The sequence below is a fragment of the Engraulis encrasicolus genome, chromosome 24 (assembly GCF_034702125.1).
Source record: "Engraulis encrasicolus isolate BLACKSEA-1 chromosome 24, IST_EnEncr_1.0, whole genome shotgun sequence".
Taxonomy (NCBI): Eukaryota; Metazoa; Chordata; class Actinopteri; order Clupeiformes; family Engraulidae; genus Engraulis; species Engraulis encrasicolus.
In genome coordinates, this window is record NC_085880.1 from 12,507,099 (window position 1) to 12,520,373 (window position 13,275).

The following is a 13,275-nucleotide window of genomic DNA, read 5'->3' on the forward strand; positions in this document are numbered from 1 at the left end:
ATTTTGGTCCACTGTGAATTTGAGTTTAACACCCCAGAGAGTGGTTTATAGACTAAACCACTAAAGTAGCTATCTTTATTCCCATAGTCTTTGAGTGAGCGAAATTCACATGATGTAACACAGCTCAGAAAGGTGGCACTCTCTCTCTCCGCCTGCCCTCCACCAGCTGAGCGAGAGGCTTATTAGTGCTCTAGAATGTGGCCTGTCTGATGGCCCGGGTTTTATGACAGCCATTTAAATTGCCTTATTTATAGCCGGTATAAAAAGGTTATTACTTGTGTTCTGTCCTTTTTTCAAAATTGGCCAATTATTATTCGACATTGCTTTATTGTTTATTGCTGAAGTAGACCAGCATGTACTTTTTCGTGTTTTAAAAAAATGATATACATGTAATTATTTACACCTTCTGGCAGCATGGCATGGCATGGCAGTCAGACATTATGCACAACGCAGCTGGGCTGTACAATTTTCTTGATTTCTGCATAGACTTATATAAAGCGAGGTTACAATATGTGCAGTGAGACACCTCAGACCAGCCTAAGATATATACTGTAGCTATAACAATGATTGTGTGCATGTGTGTGTGTGTGTGTCTGTGTATGCGATGGATGAATGCATTTGCACTCATATAGCGGCACGAGAGTGGATTCGTCATACCTCCGGCGATAACGAGCAGCCAATGGCTCAGTCGTCCCCCCCACACCCACACACACACACACACACTCCACACACAAATAAACACACTCATGCAAATCATGAACACACACACACACGATGTACAGAGTCAGACAGCTATAGGGCACATTAGCACAGTCCAGTTCAGCATGCACAGCCGAGCTGCCTGGCACACACGCGCACACACACACACACAGTCCTCTACCCACCTACCCCAATCACAATGGATTAACAAGTGACATTTCGCAGCAGAGTGACATACAGACCCATAGAGACGTGAGGATGCGGTGGGTATTCTGCATTCGCCGCATGCAGCCTGTCATGAACACACACACACACACACACACACACACACACACACACACACACACACACACACACACACACACACACACACACACACACACACACACGCAGAGTTTAGTACTTTTATTTGGATCGTCACACAGGGAAGGATTACAGATCCAAACACACACACACAAACATGCGCATGTATGCACGCACGCACGCACACATGCTGTGTCTGGATCTGTCTGTCGTGAATACACACACACACGTATGTACGCATGCACACGTGCTGTGTCTGCATCTGTCTGTCGTGAATACACACACACACACACACACACACACACACACACACACACGCACATGTATGCAGGCACGCGCACATGCTGTGTCTGTTGCTGGATCTGCTTGTCGCGAACCCTTTAGTTGAGCCATTGTAGCTCTAGAGAGCGATGCGGGTGCCTTCCATGCTTGTCAATCAGGCCTTGTCGCCATGGCAGGGAGGATTAAAACGAACGCGGGCCGTAATAAATCTTTGTCATCCCTCCTTGCAATTTGATGACCCCCCTTTAATGTCACCGCGCTGACGAGAGCCTGGAAATTATTTTATCACAGACCTGAAACCAATTAACCCCTATCACACTGTCATCTCCGCTTCTGTTCGTGCTCATTTTATACAGATTATCCGACAACCCTCAATTAACAGTTAAGTTCTTCTCTCTTATTCTTCTTCAGCAAACTTAATTTATAAAGGCTAATCTGTCTTGCATGTGGTGCAAGCATGCCACATAGACGCCATTTTTATCCATACATTCACACCAGAGTTTGCTGTGGAAAAAATTAAGATTATTGGTATATGACAATAAAGGTGCACTGTGTAATATTTTCGTATCTTATTTCCAGAATTAGTGATGCTCATTCACAAATGTTAACATTTTTGCTGCTAAACTTGCTGTTCTTTGCTGCCTATTGCCAAATATGATCTTTTCATGAATATGTACTCAGTAATAAACTAATATTTACTATAATGACCACAGTTTCAATGAGCAGCATAGTTGCAATACCTACTCTGGCCATACTGTGACTCAATGCATGTTTGTCTTGTGTCTACTCTACAGGAACCACTCAAGGAAAGGACTGCATTTCCAAGGAGGAGACTACTTGATTCATACTTAGCTGCAGAACAAAACATGAATATGCAACACCAAGCCATTTAATAAAAAAGAAAACGAACAACTTTTTGTCCCTCCATGGTTATAAACAATGTCTACTTCTTTGGTCAAGCCAGTGTAGTGGGGTAAAATGTCTTGGCCCGTTTCTCCCAAAACATCCACTAGATTGAGCAAATACACTGTCACTTTACCCTTTGCCATGCATTACATTGACTGGAGAGGGACATGCTAATTAAACCAGAGATGACAATGTACTGACAAGAGACGTGTGTGTGTGTTTTTGTCAGTTCTGCTATGCCAAGTTTTGATTCACTACAATGCTGACACGATTCAACTTCTTCAGGAAAAGAAGAAAAAACTGTTTTAAGTGTTGTGTCCTGAATTGTTTTATCTGCGTAATGAAATAGTATTTTATCTTTTCCCTTCAAAAGTATGCAATTTAAAAAAATAAGAGAAATGCGGTATGCCAGTCTGTGGTGTATGGACTGAGATATTCAGACTTCAGTCTCTGAAAAAAAATCTTCTCTGTGATTCTTCACCACAAATAAGAAAAAAAACCACGACCCATCACACAAAATCCAAGTCAATTTAATATCATAGCAAATAATACAGTTGTTGGAGGGCAAACCTATTTTAATACAAATCAGAAAAATGATCTGCAAAACGAACAAAAGCATTTTTTGGTATTTGATAAAATAAAAAGCTCAATCTCAGTCTCTCTCTCTCACACACGCACACAGTAACGCATACACACAGTAGCGCGCACGCACGCACGCACACACGCACACACACACGCACGCACGCACGCACGCACGCACACACGCACACACACACAGTAACGCACGCGCGCGCACACACACACACAGTAACACGCACACACACACACACAGTAACACGCACACACACACACACAGTAACACGCACACACACACACACAGTAACGCACGCGCACACACACACACACAGTAACACGCACACACACACAGTAACACGCACACACACACACACACAGTAACACACACACACACAGTAACGCACACACACACAGTAACGCACACACACACAGTAACACGCATACACACACACACACAGTAACACACACACACACACACACACACACAGTAACACACACACACACACACAGCAACGCACACACACACAGTAACGCACACACACACAGTAACACACACACACACACACAGTAGCGCACGCACACACACATGCAGTAACGCACGCGCACACACAGTAACGCACACACGCATGCACTAACGCATATACACACACACACACAAAAACCACTCACACAGGCCCACACCCCTTGTCAAACACGCTGAACACTGCCACTGCTGTCGGCGGAGCTCATGATCCAGACCATGCGCCGTCCCAGACGACAACCAGGTGCTCTGCCCCCAGCTGAGCCCGGGTGAGCACTACACTGTACGCCTTTCCTCTACACTCCAGCAGCACCGCCTCACGTCTGCGCAGTAAGGCATTCAACTGACCCTGCTGGCCACCCCCCCCAAGGAAGCCGAAGGAACCACGGACCCAACCGCCACTCGGAACCCCCAGCCAGGACATCAGGACTGGCCTCCCGGGTTACTACGACCGCACAGTACCAAGAGTTCACCACCAATCTCAGATGTGAGCGGAGATCAATTTCTCCAAGAAGAAGAAAGAAATGTGCCTCGGCCAGAACTTGCTGGGAGACAGAGTGAAAGAACAAACAGCAGAAGAGAGCTGTTAAGTCAAGCTTCTACTCTACTCTACTCTACCTGCAGTGGATCTCCATCCATGGTGTCATTGTAAGGGTGGTTGAGGCAAAGGCCAAGCTGAACACACTTGACCACAACGGTGACAGTGTCAAGGTGAAGATGTGCGGAGCAGTCTTTGCTGCACGGATGAAGAATTACTTCCACAAGTATGCTGCATGGATGAAGAACTACTTCCACAAGCACTGCCGAATAGAAGTCAAGAAGTGGCATCACCTAGTTGACAGCCAGACCATCTTAGGTGCCATACAGCATGAAAGTTAGGGATGCCAAACCCTCAACGGAAACAGAGCTGGCATAATCCAGAGCAGCATTGACAGAGATTGGTGATGCATTCCAGGTGCTGTGAACATAGCAGACATCAGGCCAGTCCTGAAGACCTAACTGAAGTTCCAAGTGGCAATGCGGTGTGCAGTTCCTTCTGTGGCCAACAAAGTCAGTTAAAGACGTTGCTAAACAAACAAGAGACAATGTCACTAGAATGCAGAAGAAAACATTCAATGCAGTACTCACCGAGGTCAGCTGAAGGCACAACACCCAATTGCAGTTCAGAACAATGCACAGTCCAAGTCTAGAACTCCACCACCAACAGTAGCAGCAGTCTGCACACGTCACACACACCATACACGTTCTATACACACAAACCACTTGCACTGGCCCACACTCACTCTCAAACACACTAACACAAACACATGCATGATTTGTAATGATATAAGCCCAAAATAAAAAGCTGCAGTGAACATTCAGTAACCCCCCCGACACACACATGTATCAAACATCCACATCTTGTATTGTAGAAAACAAAAGAAATGAAAAACAAAACTGTTGAGATCATACTGGTAACCAAATGTAATGAAAAAATGTATTTCCAAGGTGACTGTTCTAGCTCACCCCTTTCATGAGTGAAGATTCTGAGCGCCACCCTCCCCCTCCCCTGGCAAGTGACACTGTATTTATGCCTTTGTCTAGGTCAGTGCTGTTAGTCTCAATGTTAGTGGCTCTGTGCCCCCCGCCCCAGCAATGATGTGCAAGGGCTATCTTGATTGTGCTAGTTGGTTTGTTCGTAGATCTGGTTTTCGCCATTTCAGTTCTGTGGCAATGGGTAGAATTAGTGTGAGCGAAGTACACAGATACATACATACACACACATCATACTAACAAACTATGTCCATGATGGAGGCGGGGGGCTTGGATAGGGCAGATGTTAGTCTGATTATTGGGGTTGCTGGTTGTTAGTGATGGGGTGGGGGGAGGTTGGAGGAGGAGAGCTGGATTGCTGGGTTGCTGGAGGTAGGGGGCTGCTATATAACAAGTCTGGCTGGCCCCTGCATCCCCTGGCTTGGTGGCAGGGTTACGGTATAGGGCCTGGGTCTTGAGCTTGATTGGCTCCCCTCTCGGCCAGGCCACAAATGCTGGGGAAGAGCATGAAGTCGTACATGACGGCCCATAACACCACAGATACATGGACCCACCCAGAACACCTGTAGGAGGGAAGAACAGAAAACCATATTATAGTTACATGTGAGCTGCAGAGACATCAGAGCAAGACAGAACAATCTTAAGATATATGCAGTGCATGTCGCATACTGCAAAACACCATTACACAATGTAATACTTAATTTAATTGAATACTTCTTGACACATCAACAGTGCAGATCACATACATCTATATGTGACCTAAAAGTAGTTTAAAAACATGATGCTTATACCCTCCCATTGTTTGTAATGTATATATTTTCTCTTACCCAGTGGTTCATGAAGTTCCTCTTGAACATCGCAGGGGTGAAGGATTTGTCAGGGTTCATTTCAGCTCCAGTGTAGAACATCTGAAACAAACAAATAGTGTTCAGAGTTGAGTATTAGCTTTAATGTAAAAAAGTAAGGAAGCAAGATATTGTCCCACTCTGGATGTGTGGAGAAATGAGCATGTGTGTGGACCCAAACAGAACAGTTCAAGGGTGAGGTTTGCACATTGAAAGGTTTTTTTGTGACAGCAGAGTTGAGCAGACATTTCAAGGTTCTGCCTTCATCGATGCACAGGTGTCACAGAAATGAACCTTAATCAAACTAAAGGAAATTCTTGTGAATGTATGTTTATGTACAGGGGTGAAGCACAAAATTCCCCATGTTCAACCAGCTCTAATGGATCCCCTTTATATATTATTAACAGGCTTATGTAAAACCAAATCACTGTGGGGCCCCCTTACACAGTGAGAATAATATGTATCAGTTGACAAACCAACAAAATCATCAAGGGACCATATAACGACATGATCAGTCTGTAAATTAAAGGCAGGTGTATTCTAACACAGAGACAAGTGTAATTTCCAGGTTTTCTTTTTGATATTCTAAGAATATAATCCCAAAGAATATCATATTAATTATATTTGTCGTCTTTGCAGGGGAAATAAATATTTGCCCCTCTAGCCAAAGTAGTAGTTGGGAAGCCCTGTCAAAAATGCTTAATAATGTGAAAATTCCCATCAACACACTATACAAGGACAATGTTTGAAGTGTGTTGCTAAATAACTACACAATCAATATAAACTGATCTTAGAATGTACTTTATCGACTCAGGCTATGTCAGGCTAAATATTTTACATCTGGTCCTTGATTCAACTTGTCACTTCATATTCACACAGTTTTAGTCCAGTTTTGGACAGAGGTGGGAGTGATCTCCATTGATTTGCATTGACTGTGGTGACTCAGTCCAGTTAGTCCCCCTATTTTGACACCTGTTTATATGCTAAGAGAAAGGGGGAGGAATGTGAGTGTGTGTGAGACTCACTCTCATGAGGTGTGCCATGGTGACAGAAGCCAATGGCCATGGGAGCGGAGCCCATGGATCCGTTCCTCCTCCCCTCATCCATCACGGAGAAGATGCAGATGACAAGCTGTATGGTGAGACAGTGAGGGAGAGAGGGAGAGAGAGAGAGGGAGAGAGAGAGAGCGAGCGAGCGAGCGAGCGAGAGCGAGAGAGAGCGAGCGAGCGAGAGCGAGAGCGAGCGAGCGAGAGCGAGGGAGAGAGAGAGAGAGAGACACAGACAGGGCCATCAAAATACAGGTAGATCTTTTAGTCTTCTCCGTATTCATCAGACAACAATGTGATACTGAAAGTACAGTACTTAATGTTTTTAATCTAAGAGAATACCCTTAACGTCAACAAATGTTATCTTGGCTTTTTTACTCACACAATACAGCGTAAAACGACTGAGGCTGTCAATCAAAGCAAGCCCGTGCTCAGGCATGGACCACCGCGACACCTCCCACTCGATCTTGGCATGGCGCGACATGGGAAGATCGCACCCATCAGGCGAGCTGGTTTCTGCTAACTTGTTCCTCTACTGGGAGGAGGATGATGAGCTGTCATACATCCCGATACAGTGGGGTACCCTGTGGGTCCCCAGGACTTTTGGTTTGCTTTGGAATCTTCACATGAGCACATCCATTTGGGGGGAATTTCATATGGACATCCTGGACAACGCATTTGGAGCGATCACCTTGACCACTCTTGCAAGCTTGAACTCCTTCAATGAATTTTGGTCACAGAGCCACACTATATTTCCAACAGCAACATTTCTTTTTGAAGTGTGCCACTTCATGTGTAGATTCTGAGCGTTTCACCCCCTCCACTGACAAGTGACACTGTGTGTATTTATGCCTTTGTCTATGTCAGAGCTGTTAGTCTGAATATTTGTGGCTCTGTGCCCCCCCTAGCACTGATGTGCAAGGGCTTACTTGATTGTGCTAGTTGGCTTGTTCGTAGGTCTCTTTTTCACCACTTCAGTGCACACGTGTCCCTCTCTGGCAAAGGTTAGAATTAGTTTGTCAGTGTGAGCGAAGTATACAGACATACATACTGTACACACACACATCACACTATGTCCATGATGCTGGCGGGGGGCTTGGATAGGGCAGATGTTAGTCTTAATTGTTGGGCTTGCTGGTTGTGGGTGACTGGGTTGGGTGAATAAGAGAGCTGGATTGCTGGGAGGAGAAGAGCTGGGTTACTGGAAGTAGTGGGCTAACAAGTCTGGCTGGCCCCTGCGTCCCCTGGCTTTGTGGCAGCCTTACGGTGTAGGGCCTGGGTCTTGAGCTTGATGAGCTCCCCGCAAGTGTCCTGCTCAGGAGGCCGGCTGCCTTTCAGGATGGCTACCCTCTTGGCCAGGCCACAAACGCTGGGGAAGAGCATGAGGTCATACATCACCTGCATGAGGAGGGAAGAACAGAGACCATATTATAGTTACATGTAAGCTGCAGAGACATTGGAGCAAGACAGAACAATATGAAGACATGCAGTGCATGGCGCATTCTGCAAAACACCAATGTAATGCCTAATTTAATTGAATACTTATTGACCCACAAACAGTGCTGCAGACCACATTGTATACTTCTTGACACACTAACAGTACACCACATAATTCCATATCTGACCTGAAAGTAGTTTACAAACAATGAGAGGATATATGCACGTTTTTAATGCATAATTTGTATACTTTTCCTAACCCAGTGGTTCATGAAGTTCCTCTTGAACATAGCAGGGGTGAAGGATCTGTCAGGGTTCATTTCAGCTCCAGTGTGGAACATCTGAAACAAACAGTGTTCATAGTTGAGTAATAGATTTAATGTAAAAAGTAAGGAAGCAAGATATTGTTGCAGCCTGGATCATACCGTCAACCATCCCTAATTTCCCGGGAAACTCCCTAATTTTGACTCATTTCCCGATTTCTTCCCGGATATATCCCGGATTTTTCACATTAACAAAAAACACAGTCGGTCCACTAATTATACCCACGGCCCTGCCAGTTACCCCTCTTGAAGAAAGAGACAGAAGGTCTTGCTTATCGGGCTACCTGCCAGAAGATTCTATGCCAGAGGCCACGAAGAATTGAAGTTCCTTGAAAAAATACGAGCCGTCACCCTCAAGCTCCGTAGCGCTTGTGCGCCCACTCTTTTCTTCAGAAACTGTCAGTTCATGCAACGAATTAAACAGCCTCGGAATCATGCGATTAACCTAATCACAACCTGTACCAGCACGAAGTTTTGCACGAGCAGACAAGTTATGCGACAAAACAACAAGAAGAAACTCATTGCGCTCATTTCATTTCGTTTTGTTTTCATTTAATTGTTTTTCCACACTGTAAAACGTGTGCTGAGCGATTTTATACAGGACTGTCTTTGTACACGCGCTGTTGTGAAAAGCAGAGTAGAACGCACCGTCCGATCCGTCTCTGTCATCCCCTTGACTGTCAGAATTTGGCCTTTAGAAAATTTCCCGAATTTTGGCTGAAAATGAAGGAATTTTCCCGGATTTTGGGAGCTCAAAGTTGACAGGTATGGCATGGATGTGTAGGGAAATAAGCACGTGTGTGGACCCAAACAGAACAGTTCAAGGGTGAGAGCAGATTCGCACATTGAAAAAGTATTTGATCCCTTGCTGAATTTGTTGGTTTGTCAACTGATAAAGGCACGATCAGTCTATAACTTTAATGGTAGGTGCATTCTAACACGGAGACAGAATATCAAAAAGAAAATCCGAAAAATAACATTAAGAGGTGCACTGTGTAAGATGGTGGCCAGAGTAGGTATTGCAACTATGCTGCTCATTGAAACTGTGCTGTCTGTGAAATTGGATCTTTTCATGAACATTTACTAAATAATGAACTAATATTTACTAGTATGACCAAAGTACAGGAGTTTTGCAGCAAAACATGTCATAATGAATACTTAGAATTTGAAGGTGGTGGTAAGTATTCATGCAAAAGGTAACATTTGTGAATGGGCAGCATGAATTCTGGAAATAAATTACTAAAAATATTACATGGTGCATATCTTTAAAGAATATCATATAAATTACATTTGTCTTTGGCTAGAGGGGTCAAATACTTATTTCCCTCAATGAAATACAAAGTACAAGTTGGAAAAGCCCTTGCTCCATAGGACAGAGGTCACACGTTTCGTTTAGTTGTTGACAACGTTTGAGCATATATCAAGGGAATTTTGTCCAATATTCTTTGCAGATCGTCTGTAAATCATTAAGATTTAGTGGCTGGAGCTTGGCAAATGGGGGCTAGAGTTCCCTCCATACGATTACTGCAGGGTACATGCCTGGATGACTGACTTTCTACGGGCGCCGCCAGGAATTTTGGGCCCTATGAAACATTATAATTTTGAGCCTAGATTCTCTCTTCCCACTCCCCCCTCATTTTTCCATACGCCTATTCCAATAAGACAAATTTAAATATCATTTTCACTAAAACTTAATTTAAATAGCGCAAATAGCTTACTCAACATTTTCCTTTTCCTTTCTTTGCTCTCCTGAGTAAACATGATACTTCAATGGATGATGGCAGCATCCAAAACGTAGGCTACAGGTTGTTTGTCAAATCTGCGTTCATTTCCCGCACATTAGTTTCAACTGATGCTGTTGGGTGACCAGAGAGAACCAAAACTTTACTGATGAGAGGGTCAAAACCGAACACAAACAAAAGTAGGGCACGAGTCGCTGTTAACCCCTCGCGCTGTCGGTCCGCATCTCGCTGACATTGACAATTGATAGACGTGCAACAATCACGAAACGCGGATACAATCTAAAAATTTGATGAGACCCCTCCATCATGACTGAATGATTCAACCATTATCCTGCACAGAAATGCCAGTTATAAAACTTTTGGCACTAGGCCTATTCACTCTAGGCCTAGTCTGCGAAAATTTGATGACCCCCCTCTTGAAAGCATTAGGCTATTATTTTTTTAATAACAAACCTGTCTTATATTCGGGCCAAAACGGTATATAACCTGAAAATACAGTTAAGGTATGCAATTCTGCTATTCAATTTACCAACATCTGAGTGAAGACGGTGGCCAAAACGGTGGTGGCTTTCACATTTGCCCACCACTCTGTGGTTAAGATTTCACTTAATCCCCACGAAGCAAGCCATTTGTCAGCCCTGATGCAATCGCTTCGGCAGTAGGTTATGGTCGTCAGGAAAGTAGGCTATTATGTTTGGAGGCTCATAGTTTATCACAGACGTTCATTCACTTTTGCTGTTTGTGCGCGGTGACAATAAAGGTGGATTTTTTAAATAGGCCTAGGAAATGTGCTAAATTGCTCTCTAGGAGGCTGATCCAAGGATTCTTACCATTTGATAGCGTTTGAAAACGCAATGTCATTGAGTGAGCATACCTTCTTTCTTGGAGAAAAATTGAGGGACCAGTTGCCTGCCTCTTCTGGCCCTCTCCTCTTTCTCCCGTCTTTCCTTAGTTTTTGCCGATCTGCCTTCACTAGGCTACTGTGTCACCACCAGCTCACCATCATGTGGTTAAGACATAGATTGTATATTACTAACATTCTATGGGTTAGCCCACGCCTAAGACCTCAGTTGCTCTGTACACCTGCTGTCAGCATTTTTTGGATGCTGTCTGATTCAACGCCTCGCGCGTTGTCAGATTGGACCGCACCATTTCGCAAGAGCTCAAGGGGAAGGTTAAGTGACAATATAATAAAGAACTGACGAAAACGTTATGGAAATCGACAGTTGTGAGTTTTATATGTTTATCCAATTACCATTTCTTTGTAATTAGACATTTCTGAAAAAAAAGAGAATTAATATTTTTTGTACTAATTGCCATCCGCGGGCCGTTTGGACCGTGGTGCGTTGGTCTGGGCCGTTCGAATCAGTACCACCTTTCCCTCCCTGGCGGCGCCCATGGCCCTACTGTCTAGCCACTTCATGACCTTAATGTGCTTCCCATAGAGCATTGAGATCATTGCTTTTCTCCTCCAGTACAGTTCCAGGGAGCTTTCTCACCATTATTATTGATTCCCCACAAGGACATATCTTGTGTGAATCCCATAGACGGTGGGCTAGATTTCGTAGCTCCTTTAGAAAACGAGTGGCAACTTGATTTTTCTAATATAACCTCCTGACAATATGTAAAGCAATATTCTGGCTGTTGCCACGCTGAAAAGTTGCACGTTGATATTAAAAAATAACGAAAATAAAAAGACTGGGGATGACGTCACATAATGCACAGTCAATGGGAAGTCTCAGCCCCTCAAAGTTGAAAAGGGAATATTTATCCGCATATCAGGCTTTTTTCATAGGCAGATAATTCACCTAATCATTGAAACAACGTAGGCATTTCATTCCTGACCAATTTGCTGTTACTGGAAAAAATAACACAGCTTACATTTCTTTACTGACACATAGTTTTTTGGCGAATTGATCTACCCCGTCACCTCATTGCTCTATTGCTTTGAGGGAACAGACCTGTCCTCTTTTTGACATTTATCTCTCGTTGCCTAATGATGGTCAGACAACCAAACACTAACAGCGAAAAAGAGCAGAGAGTTTGAGTGATTTTTTTTTGTTGCATGTACACAAGTGAGCCCACTTATCCCCCAACTTGTAACTTTTTGCCATGAAATCTGACGGTTCCGGGTAGCATGCACGTGCTAGCTGTATTCTGCCTCGTTGGCTTTGCATTGACGTGACGTCACTCTGCCGGCTAGTTTTTGTCATTTTTTTAAATAAATGTGCAAGTTTTGAGGATGGCAACAGCCAAAATATTGATTAATGGGTTGTCAGGGTGTTATATAAGCAAAAATAAAGTAACACCAAAGAACTGACAAGATATGAGACTGTGCCCACCACCTACCAGGCAGGCAGATTAATGGTGCATTTCTTCCAAAAGTTGAGAAATACAAAATGACCAACAGTTGACTGAAAATGGCTACAAAACCAAGAGACAGCGCTGTTCAGGTCTGTAGTTATGTACCGGACATCCTTTGACATCTCTTTGGTCTCTCCCATGTTACCGAGTTTGGAGTCTGATTGATTGATATCATATGGTGCTGGTGACCAGCGCTCTAGGGGTGTAAATCACAGCCTCCATGACGATGCTATACGGCATCGATTTCTTAAAGCAGGGATTCTACTATTTTCGATACTTAAGAATTCCCCACGTATGATACGATTCAATTTTTTCCAATTACTTTTCTACTATCACATTATGTTATGGAGAAAGGGCATTGGACAGGGGCCAGCGATTTGATTATTTTTGATATTTAAGAATGCCCCACGATACAATAAAATCGTCAGCCATAGGATCAGTGCATTGATACATTTCAATTATCTTTACACCCCCACTGGTGAACATTTACAGGAGTCTTTAATTCAGATGACATGTTGTTGGAAGTGCCTATCTGGTATGTGGGACCAGAGCTGTTAACTTTATAGTTGGCAGGGGATCAAATACTTCTTTCCTCAATGAAATATGACTCAATTAATGTATATTATTTGAAGTTATTTTGAGCATTTTCTTTTTGATATTCTGTCTCCATGTTAGAATACCTACCATTACAATTATAAA

At 43.6% G+C, this 13,275-nt stretch overlaps 1 long non-coding RNA gene across 1 annotated transcript; it reads right to left on the minus strand.

Annotated features, from left to right (window-relative positions):
- Positions 1 to 5,644: 5,644 nt before the first annotated feature.
- LOC134441031 (uncharacterized) lies at positions 5,645 to 7,171 on the minus strand. The gene is made up of 3 exons (XR_010033083.1): positions 7,093 to 7,171; positions 6,690 to 6,795; positions 5,645 to 5,727 (listed from the first exon to the last, which is right to left on the minus strand). It is a non-coding gene; the product is annotated as an uncharacterized LOC134441031 (long non-coding RNA).
- Positions 7,172 to 13,275: the final 6,104 nt, after the last annotated feature.